The sequence below is a fragment of the Apodemus sylvaticus genome, chromosome 22 (genome assembly GCF_947179515.1).
Source record: "Apodemus sylvaticus chromosome 22, mApoSyl1.1, whole genome shotgun sequence".
Lineage (NCBI taxonomy): Eukaryota > Metazoa > Chordata > Mammalia > Rodentia > Muridae > Apodemus > Apodemus sylvaticus.
Window position 1 is genome coordinate 13,986,181 of NC_067493.1, and position 22,311 is coordinate 14,008,491.

A 22,311-nucleotide genomic window follows, 5' to 3' on the forward strand; every position below is an offset into this window, starting at 1 on the left:
CTGAGTGGATGTCTCAGTGTGATCACTGTTCTCAGCATTTTCTCTCCTTTTTTAAAAGAGATGTATTTTTAATTTATCTTTTAAAAATACTTATTTTAAAAAGATACATTTTATTTAATGTTCAACCATTTGCCTGTGCACTATGTGTGTGTAGTGTCCTTGGGAGGCACAAGAGGGAATCAGATCCACCGGAACTGGACTTGCCGATGGTTGTAAAGTGCCCCGTGGATGCTGGGAACGAAACCCAGGTCCTCTGGCAGAGCAGCCAGTGCCCTTAGAACGCTGACAGGACCCTCCTGCCCATGGCCCAGTAATACAAGAAAAGTAAGGCTAAAAGCTGGTGACTTGAATGTGCCAAAACTCCAGGAAGTGCTTGCATTAGGTAAAATAGTCAAAGGAACATTCTGAGAGATACACGGGTTTTATTATAGGGTATGATTGTATACCAATTCCATTTGTACTGTTAGCTGTTATATGTTAGTGTGACTAATTTATTTTAAAGGCAGATTCAGTAATGTCTAGAGTTCTGTACTGCGCATGGTTTCGGGCATCCTCCAGTAGTCTTGAAATTCCCCCAAAGCTTGGAGACAAGTCCAGCACCATGGTTCATAACAGCTGCAAGGTGTGTTTGACACATTCCATCTCTCTGGATCCTGTCATTCTTGCTGACATGCGACTGGTGCCTGGCTGACTCATCTGACTGCCTGCTAGTCACACAATGTGACTTTGGCCCCAGATGTGAGGAAACCGCCCGGGCAGCATTCCATGTTCCCCGGCTACATGGCACTAACTCCTCGTGGTTCTCTGAGCACTTGTAGATGACCTCCAGCGCACTGTTAGACACTTTCTCGTTACGCACCCACGAGCCATGGTGCAGAATAGGAGAAGAACGTGACCTGGACCCTCCCCCCAATCCAAGCAGAGTCTAAAACCTGCAAGGCTCGAGTGTGGCTGGAAAAACCTTTCCAATGGAGGACTTAGTCGTTCATATTTTTGGCCCAAATCCTCTTATCTACCCACGGCTCCTTTCTCATTTCACCCACGGTTGGCTATTGTCTTTGCTGTCCTCTGAATGTTTCCAAGGAAAAGTGAAGTTTCTGGGCGGGCAATTTTTTGTTAACGCTTTAAAGTATACAGGGTTCTTTTGTATTCTCAAGCGGGGATAATTTCCCCTTTGAGGAGATAAGTGGCAGTATTCATGGGTATTTTTAAATATTGAAACTGTGGGGAATGGATGCTACTGGCACCCAGTGGGTGGAGGACTATCGTGGGCCAGATTATGTATCACACGCACTCCTGACCCCACCCCACAGGAAAAATTATCGGAACCAGCACCACTGTGAAGAAACCCTGCTTTCCGGGAATATTATAATCCTAGTAAAAGCTGGGCATCCGGGCTGCAGGAGGCTGAGTGACTTCCTCAGGATTTCACGAGCAAACAGCGGAACCACATTTTAGACACCTCCCATTTGGAGGACCTCGGTCACATGACTTGATTTCCTTGTGGAACTTTCCTTAGCCGTGCTGTCTGCTCCTAGAGTGAGAGGTTGGAGAGGGAAATGGCCTTCCTCCCTTGAACCTGGGTAGTGCGTTGTTGTCTCAAAAGAACCCTGGCCCCTGGGCTGTGCACCTGCCGGGCGGCTTTCTTTGCTCTTTGGGAGACAGGTGCAGTGCTCGTGTGCTGAAGTAAAGACTGCTAAAGGCTAGGTAGGAACTGGACTCTGACCTTTCAGATAGAACTTATAAACTTATAATGCACCCAGAAGACCAGGGGAGAGCAGAGCAGAGCAGGAGAGAGAGATAGAGAGAGAAAGAGAGAATATGAATGTGTTAGTTAGTTCAGGGGGGTCTGGTATGCCAGTGCAGGAAGCTCTTATCCTATAGTGACAAGCAAACCAACAATTACTTGTTAATTTTGGAGGTAATTGTTTTCTCATCTAGAAAGTTCAGGTCATTTGCAGATTGTCAAGAAAGATAATGCACACTCGTTGTCCCCTGAGTTGCCTGGTTGATCAGGTCTAATAGGTGAAAAACCCTAGCCTGCAGCACAGCTCAGAGTGAGGCCCCGGTACCTACTAAAAACCAGAGGGACAGAGTGCTACAGGGAAGCTGACAAGGCAGGCCCAAAGCAGACACACCCACTCGGACCACCTTGATTCGTGCCACCAGGCAGAGAAGACTGCGCGTCACCCCTGTCCCTATCCGAGTCACCCCCTGTCCATCATTCTGAATTCTCGCCAGAGTCACCCCTGTCCCTATCCGAGTCACCCCCTGTCCCTGTCCATCATTCTGAATTCTCGCCAGAGTCAGGCACTCCTGCTCAGCCTTCGTGTCGCAGTCTCGGGGGTGTGGGGGAGGGGGGCTCTCTCCTGTTCCAAAAGGAAGGACGCACGGCTGCAGATTCATCATGTCAGTGGAATACCTTCCCTCCCGTCTTCCCCTCACCCGTTGGGCACAAGCTCACCAGGGAAAGCCTTCTAGGGTTGAGCAATAGAACAGAAGAGAAGCCTGCCCTGCCTTGTGAACCCGGGCAGGCTGCACATAGTGTTTTAACTGTTCTAGAAAGAATGGAGCATTCATAAGCCATTCCATTTTCAAGGAGAAAAAAAAAAATCCTGTGACATTTTAATCCCCTTTTGTGCTGGAGCATATTTAGAGTTTTTGCCTGCCAGTCATCTCAAATGTTTTGTGTCTTTCCCTTCTAGCTGAATTGAATATTATGAGCTGTGACCCAGGATAAAACATAACTCCACTGTTCCAGCTGAACGTCTTCTTCTTTGGGTTATTCCGGGCTAAGGGTCAGCCTGTAAATGGTAGCCTCGGAAAATCCAACGATGTTATCCAGTTGAGGCGGAGAGAACAAACACGAGCTGTGAGATGAGTGTACCCACCTGGGGCCTCTGATCTGAATTTAAGAAATATGTGTCTCTACCAGACATTAGTACGTGCCGCGGCGTTTGCCTACCCCGAGAGCCTGCTTACCTCTGCCGTCTCTCGTGTGCCTGGGGCATCTTTGCATCCAGATGGGTTTCCCTCTCTGGTCACTGTTGACATTTGTGTTAAGGGACCTTGTTGTACAGGGTTGCCCTGTGCACTGTGAAGCGTGAAGTGGGTTTGTGGTTTCTACAATGCAAGCTACCAGAAGTGTCCAAGCACCCAGGCTGTTAAACCAAACCGACTGCCATTCTCCCCAGAGAGCAGGCTCGGCCCCTGCCCTGTGTAGCCTGCTTGCATGAAAGAACCATTCAAGGGAATCCACCCCCCCCCCCCCCGCCCCCCCTTTTTTTTTTGCCCTTGAACAAATAGCTTCTACTGGTTGCCCTACTGCAGCTTGCAGGCACAGCAGATACTCATCAGCATCGTTACTTGAGAGCATCCTTTGACAAAGTCAGTGAGGACTTCACTTGCAAGTGGGAGAAATCCATTAGCACAAGTTTCAAAACTGAACTTACAGATTCATTCACAAATGTTTCTCGGTTCTTTTGTTTTATCATCGTACATTTAAATAGTCACATGTATGTGATGCTTGTGTGCGGGCACACATGCTGCAACATACATGTGCAGGGTAGGGGACCTTGAGGTTGTTGGTTCTCTCCTTCCATTATATGGGTTCTGGGGATCGAACTCAAGTTTGTCAAGATTTGCAGCAAGCGCCATTATCCGGTATACCCAGCAAGCCACCCCTCTGACCCAAATACGTGGGGGTTTTGTTGTTGGTTTTTGTTTTGTTTTGATGCCCCAGCTCACACATGAGTTGTTGTATGAACTGTGCACATGGAAGAGTCTGATTAAATCAACTGAGCATTTGCTGATTCTCAGGACTTTACAAATGCTGAACCTTGGACAGTGTCCAGGCTGGGACTCAGGCAGGTATCTGCTTTGCTTGGAAGTCACAGCTCAACCTTTGTTCACGTTAACAAACGAAAGCAGAGGTTTGCATTCCTCAGGCCCTCACATTTTACAGTGCCCCCCCCCCCCCAAATATGGAAGGCAGTAAAGTACAACTCCAGAGACTTCCTGTAACTGTCCAAGTAGCACTGGGGATGGTCACAGACTGTAAGCTGCAGCAAGCCCACGAGGTGGACACCCGCATCAGCTACTTTTCTGTTGCGGTAATAAAAGCCCCACAACCAGAATCACTTACAGAGGAAGAGTTTCTTTTGGCTTACAGTTCCAAAGGTGCGGACGCATCCATGATGGTGCGGACGCATCGCAGCAGGCTGACTAGAATTGGAAAGTGTGTGTGTGGCAGGGGACTGTGTTTGTGGGTAAGGCTATAAATCCTCAAAGCCTACCCTAGTGCTGTGCTGTGCTTTCTTTGACAGTTCTGCGCCTCTTAAAGATTCCATAATTTCCCCCAACAGCACTGTGACCTGGGACCAAGTGTTCAAATGCCTGGACCACCCGGGTTGTTTCTCGTTCAGACAACCACAGTACCCTTCCTTCATGTTCCGCTGTGAGTTAGTAAACAAGGTGCTATTACGAGATGCGTTGAATCCTTACAAATTTATTCATTTATTTAAATAATCGTTTCCATTGTATGGAGGGCAGTGTGATTCCATCCTTGAGGACACTGGCTGAGGACCAGTTGTTGAAAACATCTGCTGGGCTCTTGGGTAGTGAGCAATATATCCTGACAGAAACACACACAGAGGAAAACCTTGGAGGGCACACCTTCAGTAACCAAAAGAACTCTGAGTTGCTCCTACTTCTTTACATATAATTTTACATTATATAATTAATGAAATTCCCCTTTCCCCTCATAGCCACCATGTACCCATTGCCCCACTCCCACCCCACTCCTTAAAGGTTTCATCATCTCCCAGTAACAGCAAGCTAAGGACCACGCCTTCCAGACCTATAGCCCCAGGGGTGACATCGCAGATCCAAATTTCAGGACTTAAGCCTGGCATCCCTTTTGAATAATAGTAAGCCTGATCCATCATAAACAGGGGCCCTTGGCCCTTGACACTTGGAACTTTATAGAAAATACTCAATATTTTTTTTTGTACAACCACTATGTAGAAGTGTAGGAAAATAGCAATGCCAACAAAAGAAATGCCGCCTCTCAGGGCAGACAACACCAATGCAGGCGTGATGTTTACAAAGGAAAAGGTGGGTGCGAGTTCTCGTTTTTTACAGAGGTCATCCTCTTTTCTGTGAATTATTCTGTCTGGGATGACCTCCCGATTGATGCACCCTGAAAAGGCCTTCCTTGGCCACCTTCATGGCCTCTTCTCTCATATACTGTGCACTCGCTAATCACTACAGCGGTAATGGATTGATTCCTTAGAATAATGTGTTCCTATTCGGTCGGTCTTTACAGTCATTAGATCATTTCTAAGCTTGATCGAAACCCAGTTAAAGTTCATTCTCTGTTGTTCTTCATTGGAAAGCCAGAGCAGCTGCTTCCTGGCATGTCTGGCATTGTAGGGAAACAATGATGGGAGCATTTAGTCCAGCGACATGCAGTGCTCCCCTGCTCGTTTAACTATGCAAGACTTGACCTCCCCTCCCCAGACCGTTGGCACCAAGGCTTGAGGAAGACACCTCGAGGGAGTTTTTCACTGGAAGGAAATTTGCTTCCCTTGAGAACCTGATAAAAGGGGGAATGTGTCCACTTCGGATCAGAGCCTTATCACATTTGTATGGACATGTTTAACTGAAGCAGCTGGAAGACAAGGCTGAGTTTTAATTATCATGTAATAGCCAACGGGCTCTTGCCGACACACGCCTGTAACCTGTCAGTTGCTATGGGCCATAACAATCTTCATTTATGAGTCTTAGCTGTTACAAATTGGAAACTCTATTTACAGCAATGATCTTTCTTGTTAAATGCGAATTCCCCGAGATGTTCAACCTGCAATTTGGTGCCAGTACTTTCTGTTGCCCTCTCTCATGGAATTGAAGAGACTGGGAAATCTGCTCATAGGAACCGATCTTCTCCTTCATAATCCACGGCTCTCATAATGACATAATAATCACAATTCTTATGCAGAAAGAGTAAAATCTTTCTCAAGAATCATAAATTATATTCCTGTAAAGTGACGACAGATCACTTTTAATGGTGATCTATGTTAGTTTCACACCCACCTGGGGCTTGCTTAGGTTCATTCATCGCAAATGGATTTTGAATTCCAAGGCAGTTACTATGAAATCTGTCACTTCTCTCTGTCCTCCCGTAGACTGAGGGATGGATGGGAAGGCGGATATGATGGATGGTTAGATGGCTGGATGAATGGAGTTAGAGTTATGGATGTGCACACTGCTACATCTCTCTGTGTAGTGCTTGGCACCCATCACAGGCTATATTGAATGAGCAGAAGCCATGTGACGTCACAGACCTCCGCCTGTTTGTCCCCGTTGCTCTGACCTCACTGATACTTATTTCTATGCACCCTTTGGTTGTTTTACTGAGGGCTGTCTGCTTCCCCCACCCCCACCCCTTAGCCTGGTGTTTCCCACGCCTGAGCCCATGACTTCTACTTTCTAATTTTAAGTGGATGATTCTCAAATCTATCTCCGTAGGTCAAACCCCATAAATGTCTTTCAGTTCCAGATTTCCTATTCTCTTCATGTGAGATCTCCAGTTACTCAGTCATTGTTTCTTCCAATCAGTTTACTAACTGAATATATTTATGTTCTTTCTAGAAACTTGTTTCTATTTAGAGTTTTATTTTTCCCATCTTCTTGTTAACAGATTCGTGTTTTCTTAAGTTTATACATATAGTCAGCCTTTAAGGACTACCATGTTTTTCTTCAAAATGTATTTGGAATCCACATCAGGATTGAATTGTACTTTATTTTTACTGTAAACACTGTGATTTAAATATAGAGACTTTTGTGATTTTCAATATAAAATCTAATCTATGACCAGTTTATGCTGTGCCATCTTCCTTGGTCCCCACACAAGCAGGATGTGTGGCAGGGGTCATTATTAGTGACATTCACTAATGAGCTCATCTCACTTGACTAGGGAGGGGTTTGCGATCATTTGGAAAAATCTCATAAATGCAAATGGCAATTTAAAAATCCTAAGTTATAGTATGGCTACGAACTCCCGTGATTACCACGAAAGGAAAGAGCATGCTCTGCTTGTGGATTTGGGAAAAATAAGCTTGGTAATCGTTAAATGATCAAATGCTGCAGATGTGTAAAGGAACCTGGGAAGTGACAGGTTCAGTGCCCAGGTGCTCAGCAAAGATGTGAAAGAGGAGAGGAACCGAGGCTAACACAACACCAACAGTACTAAGTGGACAGCTAGAGGAGAACTCTCGGAGCCGCCTGGGCAACGGGAGCCATCCTGAGAAAGCAGGACCCAAATTGTGCACTTTTGAGTGAGGCGAACATTGGAAGTGGCACTTCTGTAGATATCTGCACAGCATTATTTAGGGTCACCACTCAGATCTACTGTCTTAGTTAGGGTTGTCTGCTGTGAGCAGACACCATGACCAAGGCAAGTCTTGTAAAGGACAACATTTAGTTGGGGCTGGCTTACAGATTCAGAGGTTCAGTCTGACATCAATTCAGGAACATGGAAGCATCTTAGCAGGCATGGTACAGGAGGAGCTGAGAGTTCTACATCTTCATCTGAAGGCAGCTAGCAGAATACTGACTTTTAGGCAGCTAGGATGAGGCTCTTAAAGCCCACACCCACAGTGACACACCTACTCCAACAGGGCCACACCTTCTACTTCAACATGCCACTCCCTGGGCCAAGAATATACCAATCTCCGAACCCACTGACACACCTGAGGCATGTTCAAAACTTTGAGACTCCCTCGAAAGTTTTAAAAAAATCACCTTAAGCATGACTCCTCAGCCTCTTCAATGCATCAGTGGGCTGAACTAATGCAAGCAAAAAGTTAACACCGAGATGATGACAGAAGAACTTGCGTCAGTTTCCTTTCCTTTGTACTTGGCATAAAAATTAAACCTTGTTGGTGATGAGAAGCCTTGGATAATCAGATTATCATTTTGAGTGTCAATCTGGGCACATGTGTGTAGGATGCCCATTGAGGACTTCCTCAGGTCAGGGGGAAGGGGCCCGGAGGACATTTATTTTATTTGCTAGTGGCTGAAAATTAGGATGGAGGGAGGTCTTTTGTATGTAGCACTTATATAGCCATCCTGGAATACTGTTCTGGTTCAGTCCAATCCCTCTCAATCCACCGCTGCCAGCGTGCATGTGTGTGCGTGCATGTGTCTGTCTGTCTGTCTGTCTGTTTTGGTGGACATGGACTTTGGAAAAGAAAAAAGAAAGAAGATTCATGCTAGAGAATCAAAATGCTGCAGGCTTCCCTCCCAAGTCACTCTTATGTAGGCTTAGGGTTGGTCAGTGCACGCAAGGGCATGGCTGGTGCAGGAAGGGCCGTGAACTCTGAAGGAAAGTTCTGAGTGGGTCATTTTATAGAGTGGTATACTTGATAAATCCCCAGACTTAGCTTATAATGGTGGAAATCAGTGTTCCTCACTTGAGAGGGTCTCCACCTCTTAGCATACACCAGCAACAGAGGTTATGTGCTTGGGCCCTTCTGTGTATAATACCCACCGCAGTTAGAAATGTACGGTTCCTGATGTGGTGATATTCTTAGAACACTTTCAGATATCAGGTATGAGTGACACCCATGAATAATAGATCAACAGACCTAGAAACATAAAATTAAAAAAAGTAAACTAGGAAGCAGTAAAGGTGATGACATCACAAAAAGTGATGACATCACAAAAAGTCACATGCCCTCATTCTCTTTTGACTTCCTCATATGTCCAAATCTGCCTTTGTTGTAAGCTGTCATGACCTCATGCTGTGCTGATAATCTCAGTCAGCTTCATAGTCCCAAACCTGCCAAACCTAGACCCTCCCCCACACACACATACACACACACACACACACTCGGGACCAGCTGGTCCATCTTACCTGGGAGTTCCCCTGGACAGTAGAATAGCTGGTCATCCTATGTGTGGCAGAATATCACTAACATATTACAGACTGGTAGTCATGGCAGCGTATACAGAGGCATACAACCCATCCCCCACCCCCCACCCCCACTCCACCCCCACCCGGGACTTTGACAAGCCTGTGAAATGTTCACTTGCTTTGGCCCACTGCTCAGTGAGCTTGGGAGGAGACTCTTGCCTTATCCACACTCAGCCTACAGTCCATACATTGTCTTGATGCTGGTTCTGTTTCCAAGCTTGACTCTAGGCGTGAATGATTACCTTACAAAGCCAAGAACCGCCTGACGTGCAGATGCAGAATTGGCCCTCTGTGGTGGGATGTCAGACTGGGGACACTGGCAAGCACTGAGGCTTTTAAACTGATGACAGAGCCTGCCAAGAAGGCAACCCCACTATTTCTTGCAGCCCTGGTCCTGCCCTTCACAAGGTTTCTCTTGCCCATCAACCCTGCAGCTGTAGCCAGATGCCATCTCAAAGTGACAAAAATAAATAAATAAATAAAAAATAAAAAAGCTCAACATCTCTGAAGTGCTCTCACTTAACCCTTCACCTGAGTTCCTTAGGATCTTTGGGATAATGTCATTTCCCTTGGATGCAAAACTCTCAACCTCATTCCCCACCCCCTCCCCCAGATGTTGGCAATATTCATTTGCTTAGTAGATTTTTTTTTTTTTTTTTTTTTTTGGAAAATGGTTTGTACATTAAGATCTGTTCCGAATACCATAAGGTTAATGGGGCAAGAATAGTTAGTATAATAGCATGGGACTATGATGGGCAGAAAGAGAGCACCGAGGGCAAAGAGGGACTTCAGTAAGGTTGGTCTTTAGACATCTCCAGAAGGCCACCAGAGGCATGCACCCATTAGGCGGGACCTTGCGGAACATAGGTAGGGACCGGGTGTGGAGTTCTCCAGATGTGAAGGTAGATTTGTTATGGTTTCGGCACCAATGCTGTGATCATAAAAAGAGAAAGCGGTTTAGAGAACATGGTATACGGCGCTGTGGGGGCAGCCCTTCCCCCTGAGGGACCACACACACAGACATAATATAGAATAGAGTTTATTTAGGGCAGAGGACGGGAGTTAATGGTGTAGTAGAGGCAGAGAAAGGGAGATAGAGAGAGAGAAGTGGAGGACTGGAGACCGGCCATGACCATGTGGAGAGAGGGGGGAGGGGAGGAGAGCCCAAGAGGGCCAAGAGAGGAGTAAGAGAAAGAGAGAACAAGAGGCAAGAGAGGAGGGGCTGAGCAGCCCTCTTTATAGTGGGCCAGGCCTACCTGGCTGTTGCCAGGTAACTGTGAGAAGGGGCATACCTGGCTGTTGCCAGGTAATTGTGGGGTGGAGCTTAGACAGAACCTTTTTTTATTTTATTTTATTTATTTATTTTGCTTTTTGTTTTTTTCGAGACAGGGTTTCTCTGTGTAGCCCTGGATGTCCAGGAACTCACTTCTGTAGACCAGGCTGGCCTCGAACTCAGAAATCTGCCTGCCTCTTGCCTCCCAAGTGCTAGGATTAAAGGCGTGTGCCACCACTGCCCTGCTGCTTAGACAGAACCTTAACAAGATTCTTTTCAGACCTTAGCCATACCACAGGACCCTAACTGAGGTCTGGTTCATGGAAGACTCATTTGACACGAATTCTGCCTTCAACTGGCTAAAAGGCATAAGAAAGGTCAGCACATCCTGGACGCCAGGTCCTTGCTTAGGGGAGCTTCCTTGGCTGGGTTGGCAGCTTACTCCTGGTAAGGCAGGCAGCTCCCTGGGTCGAAGGAACCACACCCCTGTCCTTTACAGACCATCATCCTGCCCAGGCACCAAAGGGACTAGAACGGTTTCGTGACTTTTGGGGAAACCAATTTTATTGAGAAAAAAAAAAGGTTCTTTCAGAGGCAAATCTCGAGGGATGATTTGATGTTGGAAAAGGTAGGGAAATGCCTAAAGAGCACTTCAAGAGTTTGGTCTTTGGCTGGTTGGGAACTGGTTTTAACTTTCTGTAATTTAAGTCAAGTGCACACCTGCTGGAGGAAAACCTCTGGTACTGGCTTCTTCCCACACTCCAGCGCTGTGCTGGAGGCCTGGTGGTGGAGAGCTGGCCTGTTGGGCTTTACAGTCACTTGGCACTGTGTGGAAAGGAGGGATCTAAATTCAGCCACAAGTGAGGGGCGCCGTCAGACACTCCATGCCTCAGACACTCCATGCCGATGCCGTTAAGACAGATGACGGAGGACTGCTGTGCAGCTGCTTGAGTTCCAGATGGAATGTCTAGCATGCCGCTATCCTGGCTTCCAGAGTAGCCTCTCAAGGCCCGAGGGACCTCACCCTGTTCCCAAAGACGCCTTGGCATGAGGGTGTGGCCATAGGCACATAGGATTAGAGGCAGAGAATTTAAAAGGGGCTGGGGGGGGGCAGAGACAGTTTGCAGAGACATCAAAACTATTCAAACTCTTGGGTAAATTGTATTATTTAAGCAGAAGGAACTGGGTTAGAAGGTGACAGGGCTTCCTTTTCTAGCACCAGGAACCATTATGATACAGAAAACACCAAAAAACAAGAATATCATAGTTGATGTGTCTCTAACTAAAGTTCCTTATTTTGACCTTTTAAACTTATGTTAAAATTAAAATAATTTGACCTTTATTCACTTCTTTTACGTGTGGGAGTATTCTAGTGCATGTGAGGTCAAAGGACAACTTGTAGACATCTCTTCTCCCTTAAGTGGGACTCGGGGGTCAATCTCAAGTCTTCAGGGTTGACAGGCCTGTACCTGAACCTGCTGAGGAGTCTCACCCACCCAGCCACCCAGCCACCCACCCACCCCTTGTTTTGATTTTTTTAAAGCTATATCAAAAGTTTTCCATGTAGGGTTTTGTTTTGTTTTGTTTCTCATTTGTTTCGAAAGGAAAGGCGTTTTATTGATTTTTACTTTGCTTGCTGATGTCTGTTTTTGAGACTGTGCTCAGGGTTTAGAGCTGCGTGCTTGCTTGAGGAGCAGCATTGCTGACACGCTACTTGGAGGTTCAGTGCAGGAAGGGGGCTTTCAAATTCCCATAGGACATAAAGATGGACTTCATTTTAGTTCACCATCAAAGGAAGGAATAACTCTAGCATGAAATGTCTGTACTTTACAAAGGCAGAGTTTGCGTTTACTGAGAAGGGACGTGTCTGGAAGGGCAACATGGGTGCCACCTGCAAGAGCCCACCAGCGTCTGTGTGAGGTGGCGTGATAACGTCTTGTGTACTCCTCTCCCAAGACACAAAAGTCAGCGGCACTGAGACCAACTGCTCTGCAAATTGGTGGCTATGCAGCATTCATAACTGTACCAAGGGGACATGGTTTTCTGAGGACAGCCTGGCCAAATGGGGGCTGGAGAGATGGCTCAGTGGTTAAGAGCACTGACTGCTGCTCTTCCAAAGGTTCAAATCCCAACAACCACAAATCCCAGCAACCACATGGTGGCTCACAACCACCTCCCTCTTCTGGAGTGCCTGAAGACAGCTACAGTGTACTTACATATAATAAATAAATCTTTAAAAAAAAAAAAAGAAAGAAAGAAAGAAAGAAAGAAAGAAAAAAAGAAAAAAAGAAAGAAAGAAAGAAAGAAAGAAAGAAAGAAAGAAAGAAAGAAAGAAAGAAAGAAAGAAAGAAAGAAAGAAAGAAAGAAAGAAAAAACCTGGCCAAATGCTCTAGCAAACCTTCCCCTTTGATGAAGTGATTCATTTGGAGCGAGGGGCTGTACCCCCTCCCCCGAGTATGTGCGAGAGTGCTCGGATTGAAGTCATTTACCACCACGCCCACATGACCACACCTCTTTAATCTTCACTTATTGCAAACCTATTGAATCTAAACTCCATGCTAGGCCCTGTAATAAATTAGACAGAGAAGATTCTTGTCTTCGTGATTCTTACAAACTACCCCCCCACCCCCACCCCCACAACCATACAGAAGTGTTTTTAAACGGAACTAAGGGGTTTGAGGGTTGGAGCCACACCGGAAGGGGCTGCTGCTTTCCTGGAAGGGGACCTAAGGTATTGGCTGTGCCATAGGAAACTGAAAAGATCTTAACAGGATGGGACAATGGTCCAAGACCACGGCCTGAAGTTAAGCAGAACACGACTTAAGGCTTTCCCCTGATTTTTGTAAGTCATCGTTGGAACACCGGCCTGCACCCTCAAGTCTGCCATCTTAGCCTGGGTCGACCACACTTCCGGGCCTCTCTTTCTGGGACAGAGTTAAAATGCAGTCTCTGCTCTGAACAAAACCTGTCAGTTTATGGTATCTGGCTCCCCCAGGTTGCCTGTCACGCCACACATGGTGATAGTGAATTAAATCATAATGTGTGAGAATTTCTGAAACCCTTAAAGGATTATAAAAAGTCAGAACTTTGCTTGGGGTGGGGGGTGAGGGGTTGATCCAAGACATTCCACCCATCACCCCCATCACCCCCCCAACATCCCATCTCACTTGCTTTCTGCCCCCACCCCCTCTAATGTTCTCACTCCTAATGAAGCTTCTCTCCAGGCATTAACAGGAAGCCTCTCCTTTCCTCTAAGGCCCAGTCATGTTCAGACCTCCATATATTATATGGTTTTTGTCTAATGTTCTCTCTCCTACCTCAAGGCCCCATGATGGGCTTTAGGCTCTCTCATTGAATAAACCTCACTGAAAGGAATTGTGTGCCAGCTTCCTCTGTGGGCTGACCACAGGGTCAGGGTTTCTCTGTGTGGCCCTGGCTGTCCTGGAACTCACTCTATAGACCAGGCTGACCTCAAACTCAGAAATCCGCCTGCCTCTGCCTCCTAAGTGCTGGGATTAAAGGCGTGCGCCACCACCGCCTGGCTTTAAGTCTACTTTTTAAAGAGATTGTCTTAGGCTATATCTGTTCCAGCAGAGATTCCAAAAGAAAGGTCTGCCAATCAATTTTACTTTGTATCCTGAACTGCTCCCAGGATGCTCCCTGTTGTTTGTTTGTTTGTTTGTTTTAAGAGAAGCACTGTTTATAAGAGCGTTTCTGACACAACAATAAAGTAAGTCTCTAGAATCTTAATTCTTGTGGTAGAAAGTAAGAGATGCGCACTTATTTCCTACCTATTTTTCTGTCCTGGTGAGCTTCCCTGTGGCACTTTAGGCTTTGCAGTCCTGAGCCTGAAAGACAAACGTGGCGCCCTGTGCTCGCCTTCCCTTGGCAATGCTAAGCAACAACCGTTGCTCGCTTACGGTACATTTCCCAGGTCTGGGTTTTGTTTTGTTGTTTTGTTTTGTGTGTTCTGTTCGGATTTCACCATTACCATGGTCTGAGTGAGAAATGTCCCCTATAGGCTCAGGTTTTGACCATTTGTTCCCCAGTGGGTGGTACTGTTTTGGGAGGTTATGTAGCCCTTAGGAAGGAGAGCCTCGACAGACAGAGAAAGTATGTCACTGTGGGTGGGCGTTGGGAGTTTATAGCCTTGTTCCATTTCCAAGTCAATCTATGCTTTCTGTAAGTCAAGTATATGGTGGCTCTCTCTCTCTCTCTCTCTCTCTCTCTCTCTCTCCCTCTCTCTCCCTCTCCCCCTTCCTCTCTCTCTCTCTCTCTCTCTCTCTCTCTCTCTTGTTCCCCCTTCCCTTCCCCTCTCCTCTTCTCTTCCCCTCCCCCTCTCCTCTCTTCCCCTCCCTTCTCCTCTCCTCCCTTCCCCTCTCCTTCCCCTCCTCTTCCCTCCCCTCCCCTCCTCCTCTCCCCTCCTTTTTCCCTCCCCTCCCTCTCTCTCACCTGTATTCTCTCTCTGTCTTCTACCTTCTCTCCCCCTTCCCTACTTCTCTCTCCCCTCCGGATTTGTATTATGTTTGTGAACATTTTTATCTTACTTTTCTAATAATCTAAGAACACATTGTCTCCTAGATCTCCACCTTCTCTTTTGTGCCTGCCTGCCATCCACATAGAATACATATTAAATCTGGAATTAATAAAAGTAAAAACAAGATGTTTGTTGACGCCCAAGAATGATAGAAAGGAGGAACTAAAAAAACTTAGCGAGCGATGGATTTGCTGAAATACATTTGGTGTATGTAAAGAAATTATTCTCTGGAAGAAATGGCCTCTCTTCAGCTGTGCACCTGGCATACGGGCATGGACAAAAACACCACCACAAGAGCTTGCTCTACTTGCCGGTTTTTATTTTCAAATGAACACAAACCACGGTCACCTAGGAAGAGGGAACCTCAACTGAAGACTTGTCTCCATCAGATTGGCCTGTGGGCGTTCGTGGTGGATGTTTTCATGATTGCTAATTGAGGTGGGAGGGCCCAGCCCACTGTGGGTGACTGCATCACTATGCAGGTAGGCACATGCCTGGAAGCAAGCCAGTAAGAAGTATTGTCCTTCTGAGGTCGCTGGATCAGGCTCTCACCTTGAGCTCCTGCCTCGACTTCCTTCAGTGATAGCCTGTGACTAGAAGCACAAAATGAAATAAACCCTTCCTTCCTCTCAGGTCGCTTTTGGTCATGGCGTTTGTCAAGGCAACAGAAAACAAAGGAGAACATTCACCACCCCTAATCCACCTGAACACACAGACAGACGCATGTGCACGCATGTGCGCATGTCCTGCTGCTGTGGGCACTTGGAGGAAGAAGGAGTTGGGTGTTGTTCTGTCCAAGCCCCAGATCAGCTGGGGTGGTGCTAGCCTCTGTGAAAGAGCACAGCCATTTTCCCATCTGAAATGGCTGCCTTGCTTTTCTTTGATGCTAATTAGATTGCAGCCCCTGGCTCTGTGATCATCTGCCTCTGAAGACACGTACACATTCCTGTCTGTGAACATGCATGTCTCATTACCTACACACTGAGAAAGAAATTATTCCCTGGAAGAAATGGCCTCTCTTCAACTTGTTCTTCCCGTGTTCTCTAAATAACAGGTCCATCTGAACCTTACCCGGTGCCCTCCAAATCCTCTGTGGTTCTGTGAACAAGGAGCACTGTCCTGAGGCAGTGTTGGTCTCTGGCTGGACACAGTAACCACATGTGTGGATCCAACAGTAGAACCTCTGCGCTTTCCACTTTAAAGTTTATTAAAGTTGTCACATGGAAGACAAAGGATCTTCAGTGTGACAGAATGACAGATCCACTTGCCGTGGCTGCTCGTAAATTAAATTGGTGACATATTATCTGTTGAAGAAGAAACTTTATCTTAATGGCTACAGTTGGGGAATCAGTCACCTGCACCGCAGCCCTGCCCCCTTCGCAAGCAGGGAGCATTCCACAATTTGTTCATTTCAATTAGGCTGCCTTAAAAGAGGCGGCGCTCGAGGGCATTAGTTCATTACTGGTATCCAGCCATGTTTTTCTTGATAAATGACATTCTGAAAGCCTCCATTCCCAGCATAATCACCTTAGGGGACTCACAGAGTATGGCCCCACGTGACTCAATTACAGCTAAAAGTTGCCTTTTTCCAGAGCATGGAGACTCCAGAAACCCATCTGAGGCCTTTGGCTTTTGCAGGATCTTCTCTTTTTCATGCACTCCTATAAGGATTCAAATGCAGATGAAGATCACAACCCGACTATCTTCCCAGTACCGATTTTTTTCCTTCCTATCTGATCATCTTTATAAAGTGCAGCATTCATGTTTTACAACAAATGAGCCCAGTTTACCAGCAAGTGAGCATAGAAGTCAACTGACTCCAACTTTTCCTCCTAAACCCCAGCAGTAGAGGATGCTGAGAGTCCTGTAAATGCACAGTAACTTACTGTAGCCCACAGAGGCCACAAGAAGAATCCCCTGGACTCAAAGAGTTACTAAACCAACTCAGGAGAGCTGGAAATCAAACTCGGGTCCTCTAGAACAGCAACCAATGCTTTTAACCATCTCTCTGGCCCTCCGTTCCATTGTTTTAAACTTTTTGGTTTACAAGGCCAAGAAACAACTTACATCTATTTCAGTAACAGAGTAGTTGACTGTGTAATTGGTTTGGTTTTTGGTTTGGTTTGGATGGTTTGGTTTGGTTTGGTTTTCAAGACAGGGTTTCTCTGTGTAGTCTTGACTATCCAGATAATCACTCTGTAGACCAGGCTGGGTTTGAACTCCGAGCTCTACTTGCCTCTGTCTTCTGAGTGCTGGGATTAAAGACACGCACCACCACCTATGACTGAAAATCTCTAGTCTTAAAATAGCTTCTGTAATAACTTCATAACCAGACCCCTGGAGCTGGAGTTACAAATGGTTGTGAGGCATCCAGTGTGGGAACTGGAATGAGTAGCAAGGGCTGAGGAGTCTCTCCAGCCCCCCAGAACAATCTTGAAAAAGACAAGCTGGAAGCCTCACACTTTCTAATTTCAATATATATTACAAGGCTACAGTAGTCCAAATAGTGTGGTACTGACATAAAGACAAATAGACAATAACGGAATGGGGAGTCTGTAAGACCCCCCAAAACCGAGGGTGCCCCAGCACCCCACGCCCCGGAGGGTGACACCCAAATCATTTGCGAGAAATGGTCTCGATGCAATAACATGAGGATTTCTTTATTCCAGAATTCTGGGTTCCATAGCCGTACACCGCGCAGGGGTAGAGGACTGTGGACCCCGAGTGCCGAATTGCGACAGCTTTTATAAGTTTATGACAAAGCCCGAGAATCACAAACCAATCATTTCTTATCATGGAGAGCCCGCGAAATGCGAGCCAATCGTGACAGCTTTTATAAGTTTACGACAAAGCCCATGAATCACAAACCAATCATTTCTTAGCATGAGCCCACAATATGCGAGCCAATCGATTTGTACCACTCCATAGTTTTTAGGCCAATCATTTTAAATAATCACTCAGTGGACCAATTAGTTTCCTAATTTCTTGAATGTCTATAGCTGTGTGAACTCCTCTTGCATAGGGGTAATGGTGTAAGCAGTTTACAGAAGCAAGATAGGCTTAGCCCATTTCCAGTTACTTTGTGGGGCTAGGATCACCTATTCAAGGTCTTTCTGCTAGGTCTAAACAAAGGGCGGGCTCTGGAATGTGACCTTTTACCTAGTTTCTAACAAAGCGAGATAGCATTTTAAACTTCTGACTTCTTGGGGTCATTAGAGTTAGGCTGTATTATTTTCTATCCCTTCAAGTCCAGAGCTCAGAAATCAACCCTTGTGTGTGTGGGCAAGGATATGTACAAAAGAAGAAGAAAGTAAGCTTTGGGCTGTCAAGATTTCTCAGTGAGTAAAACATTTATCGTGCAAGTGTGAGGATTTGAGTTTGGATGCTCAGGACCTGTGTAAAGCAGGTATGGTAGAATGCATGATTCCCATGTTGCTATGGAGAGATGGGAGACTGAGACAGAAGAATCTCCAAAAACTTGGGTCCTGCTAGCCTGGTATACAGAGAAGTGCACGAGACCCTGTCTCCAATATGGTAGAAGACAGTGACTGTCACCAAATCTGTCCTATGACCTCTAGAGGCACACAGTGTTGATTCTCTCTCTCTCTCTCTCTCTCTCTCTCTCTCTCTCTCTCTCTCTCTCTCTCTCTCTCTCCTCTCATCTCTCTTATATACATGCGTGCATTTGCATAGAGAGAGACATTTAAATAGAATACAAACCACCGAAGAAGACTGAAATATTCAGGATAATCTCCTGAATTTCTACTGTCAGAAGATGACAGTAATTTAGTTTCTAAAAATTAGCACTCAGAAAGCTAGCAACCCAACAGGCACAATTCTCTGGGTCCTCAAGGACTAGTAGACCTTCAGTGGAGTGGGGCTTGCTCACTGACACCCCAAAGTCAAATCCTAAAATCATGCCAGTGTTAGGAGATTCAGGCCAATAAAGACTTCCCCCCCTTCTCCTGTGTCCACAAAGATGTGTCCTTTTTGGCTTCTTCTGGTGCTCAGTGCTTCGGCCACGATATTGCTAAGGAAATAGGGTGGAGATGCTCCCTCCCGGAGGAGATTGTCGCTTCAAGCCACTACTTCATTACTCAAGTTTAAAAACTTCTGCAAATACACAGAGGATTAGTGGGATAAAGTGTTGAGACGTGCTGCCCAGACCAGCTTCTCCTGCACTCAGATGTCCCACACCGCATCCCTGCATCCTTTGTGATGCATTCAGGGAAGGCTCAAGATGGCTGTGAGGCTCCTTCTGCTCCTTGGCAAGTTGGAGGAGAATGCAAATCAGGGTCCTCTCAGAGGCTTTAGATTCCTCCTTCCTGTCCTCACATAAATCTAGCCTTCTGACTGAGAGGTAGAGAAGGATTTCATGTCTGTGAGTCAAAAGGCGTTGTAGTTTGGCATTTGACCCACTTGGGTCATTTCTGCACTGTTCACTCAAACCGAGAGATTGGCTTCATGTCAGTTTTCCAGCTGGACACCCGTAAGTCTAAGCATACTTGTGTGTTTCTAAATTTTGAGTGTGTGTTAGAGTCACACTTAAACGTGGTCAAAACACAGATCCCTAAGCGCTGGCCCCAGAGTTTCTGGTCCACTGAGTCTGACGTGAGGTCATACACATGAGCATCTGGACCTCAGCCAAGAGGCTTGCAGCTGCCTTAGCCCCCACTGCCCGCGATGCCCCCTCTACTTCTTCCACGGTCCTTCAGGTAGAGGCATCACCCTCATTTGGGACCAAAGCAATTATCTGTAAAGTAGATAGGGTTGAGCCATGTACGATGTGTCTATGTCCTAAAAACTGTAGCAATTTCTTTAGCGCACCCCTAAGTCAGAAGAAAACAACACACTTAGCTCCCAGAAGCTGTATAGGGTTGTTCCAGAATCCCCCTTGCAGATTCTCAAACCTTAGGCTCCTGGTATTAAATAGGGAAATAGGGTAACGTAGAACCTATGTATATTAGCTCACAGACTTTAGTCTCTAGATGGCTTTCATACTTAATATAGTGTAAATACTGCGTAAGTAGTTATTATTTAAATACACACATACACACACACACACACACACACACAAGAAGAATGCCTGACCATATTTCAAACAGGCAGAATCATTTTCCTGAGTGTTTCCCATCCAGACTGGATGAATCTGCAGATAGGAACACACAGATACGAGGAAGGGTTTATTTACTATGAACAACCATACCTACCTGCTTTAGAGATTGAACGCTGATAGGGTGCTGCGGGTGGTCCCGTCTGAAACTGGAAGCTGATTGGCTGCTGCCGGTCTCATTCTCTGTTGCCGATTGGCTGTTGCTGTTCGTTATTGCTCTCCGTTGCATGTTGGTTTTCACGTTGCCCCTGAGGTCGCCAGGTGTGGCCTCTGGGAAAGGACTGTCAAGAGAGAGAGAGGGTCTTGAGTCGGAAGTTCCAACTACTCTGGATTCAGTTTGTCAATATCGCGGCCAGCATCCTGGTGTGACTGTAAATCTCTCAAAGTTTAAAATAGCCATGGCATCCTGTGGGTTTGCCGCAGGGCCCCAGGTGCCCCGGTGACCATTTAGGGAACAGAGGGTTTAAACAACACCATTTTTTAAAAAAAAAAAAATTTTTTTTTTAATTTTTAAAAAAAATTAATTTCATGAGTATTGGTGTTTTGCCTGTCTGTATTGTCTGTGTGAGGGTGTCAGGTCCCCTGGAACTATAGTGAACTGCCACGCAGGTGCAGGGAAATGATCACAGGTCCTCTGGAAGAGCAGCCAGTGTTCTTAACCACTGAGCCATCTCTCCAGTCTTCAATGTCCCCATTTCTGTTTAAATCAGTCTAATCTGAGATTCTCTTTGAGACCTGAAGAAAACATTTTCTGAGGTTTGTTCCCTCTGTAATTCCTGAAGCAATAGTTAAAATGCTTAGTCTGTAGAAAAGTAAAAAGTGTAAATCGATACTTACAGGTCAGCCAGGTAGGGTATCACACACTTTAATCCCAGCACTCGGGAGGCAGAGGCAGATGGATTTCAGTGCGTTCCAGGGCAGCTGGAGTAACAGAGACCCTGTTTCAACCAAAGCAAGCAAGCAAGAAATACAAGTTGACCGCTCTTGAGATAAACGGTGTGTTCATTTCTGTAGCAGAGGAAGTGAATAGGAAGGAGGCAGAGAACATGGCCACCGTGGAGAGCTGTCTGAAGGCTCCCAGGTCATTGTGGGTATGAAGCAGGCTCTTCAGTCAGACCTGGTGAAGCCTAGTAATGGCTGACAAATTACTGCTTTCGCTTTATACCCAGGAGGCTGGTGTGTGGTGTTAGGTCACTTGGTTTATGCAAAGAGCGCTCATGTGATGCTAAGATCACTGTCTTTAAGGAAAGTGGTTTTATGAAACTGGGCTCTCATTTTTTTTTTCTAATTGAAAAAAAAAATCTAACTTCATAGCTAGTTTTGACAAAACTCGCATAAAGTCGGTGATTATCAAGTCATTGTTTTGCCAATGATAAATCCATGGCCAGTCAGGGATGCGGGAGAGCCGGTGTGTTACTAGAGCTTTTGGAAAATCGATGGAGAGAGAAGACAGTGTGGGGAGCTTTGTGATACCGGGCTCCCAGGAGCAAGGCTGGCAGATATTTAAGGATAGCTGAGACCCCCAGGGTCCTCAAGAGCATTCGCTCAGAAGAATAATTTCAGAACACATGGAGGACAATAGGAATGGGAAAATCGACGCATAACAGGAGCAGTGTGACCGACTGACCACCGACCGACCATGTGGGTTCACAGTAGGGAGCAGGTATTCAGCAACAGCTGCGTGAAACAGCACTTCAGATGGTCCAGGCTAGCTCCTTTTCATGTACTTGGAAGTCACACAGATGAACCAGGCTAGCCCCCTTTTTTTTTAATCTCTGAGTACATGCACTTGGAAGCCACAGGCGCACATTAACATATAAACCCGAATATGAGCCCAGATTGTTTGCAATGCCCGACCCTGATTCCCCTTGCACCGAGCAATGCTCTGCCGGCATTGTTGTTTCTGGTGTGTGATAGCAGGCCTCTAGCAGGAACAACAACAACAACAACAACAACAAAAGAATAAAACTCATTAACCGAGTGTGCTTCTATCCAACCTGCTGTGGGGGTTGTATAGCTGAATGCACCAGCCTGTGATCTGTGTGATGTAGATCTCCTCTCCTTGGTTTTAATCGCTCAGGTTCAGTTGGCTAACTGCAGTCCAAAAATAACCAAGGGGGAGATTCAGAAGCAAGCACAGATGCCGTGTAATCTTATTATGATGATTTAGTGTAATTGCCGTTAATCTTTTTTTTTTTTTCACTAAACATTCATCCTCAGTGAGGGTCTTTCTTGGAAGTCATCCGGTGGGGAGTGCAACGTGCTGAGATGGTCCGGAGCTGGGGGATTGCTTCAGATAAAATTCAGAAATCTCAAGAACCAAAAGGAAACAACCCCCCTCCTCCCCCAGGACTAGGAGTCAGAAAGAGCCACAAATCCCAGGTTCAGGTGGTCGTGGGGTCAGCGCTGTT

At 46.1% G+C, this 22,311-nt stretch overlaps 1 protein-coding gene and 1 long non-coding RNA gene across 3 annotated transcripts in view; one reads left to right on the top strand and one right to left on the bottom strand.

Annotated features, from left to right (window-relative positions):
- The window catches only part of Stard13 (StAR related lipid transfer domain containing 13), a 209,077-nt gene that overhangs the window by 69,817 nt on the left and 116,949 nt on the right, over positions 1–22,311 (top strand).
- On the bottom strand, positions 15,104–21,015 carry LOC127672395 (uncharacterized). 2 transcript variants are annotated; one of them, XR_007974982.1, is made up of 3 exons: positions 20,738–21,015; positions 19,998–20,181; positions 15,104–15,380 (listed from the first exon to the last, which is right to left on the bottom strand). It is a non-coding gene; the product is annotated as an uncharacterized LOC127672395 (long non-coding RNA). The 2 variants fall into 2 exon arrangements; XR_007974981.1 differs by lacking the exon at positions 15,104–15,380 and adding an exon at positions 17,430–18,900.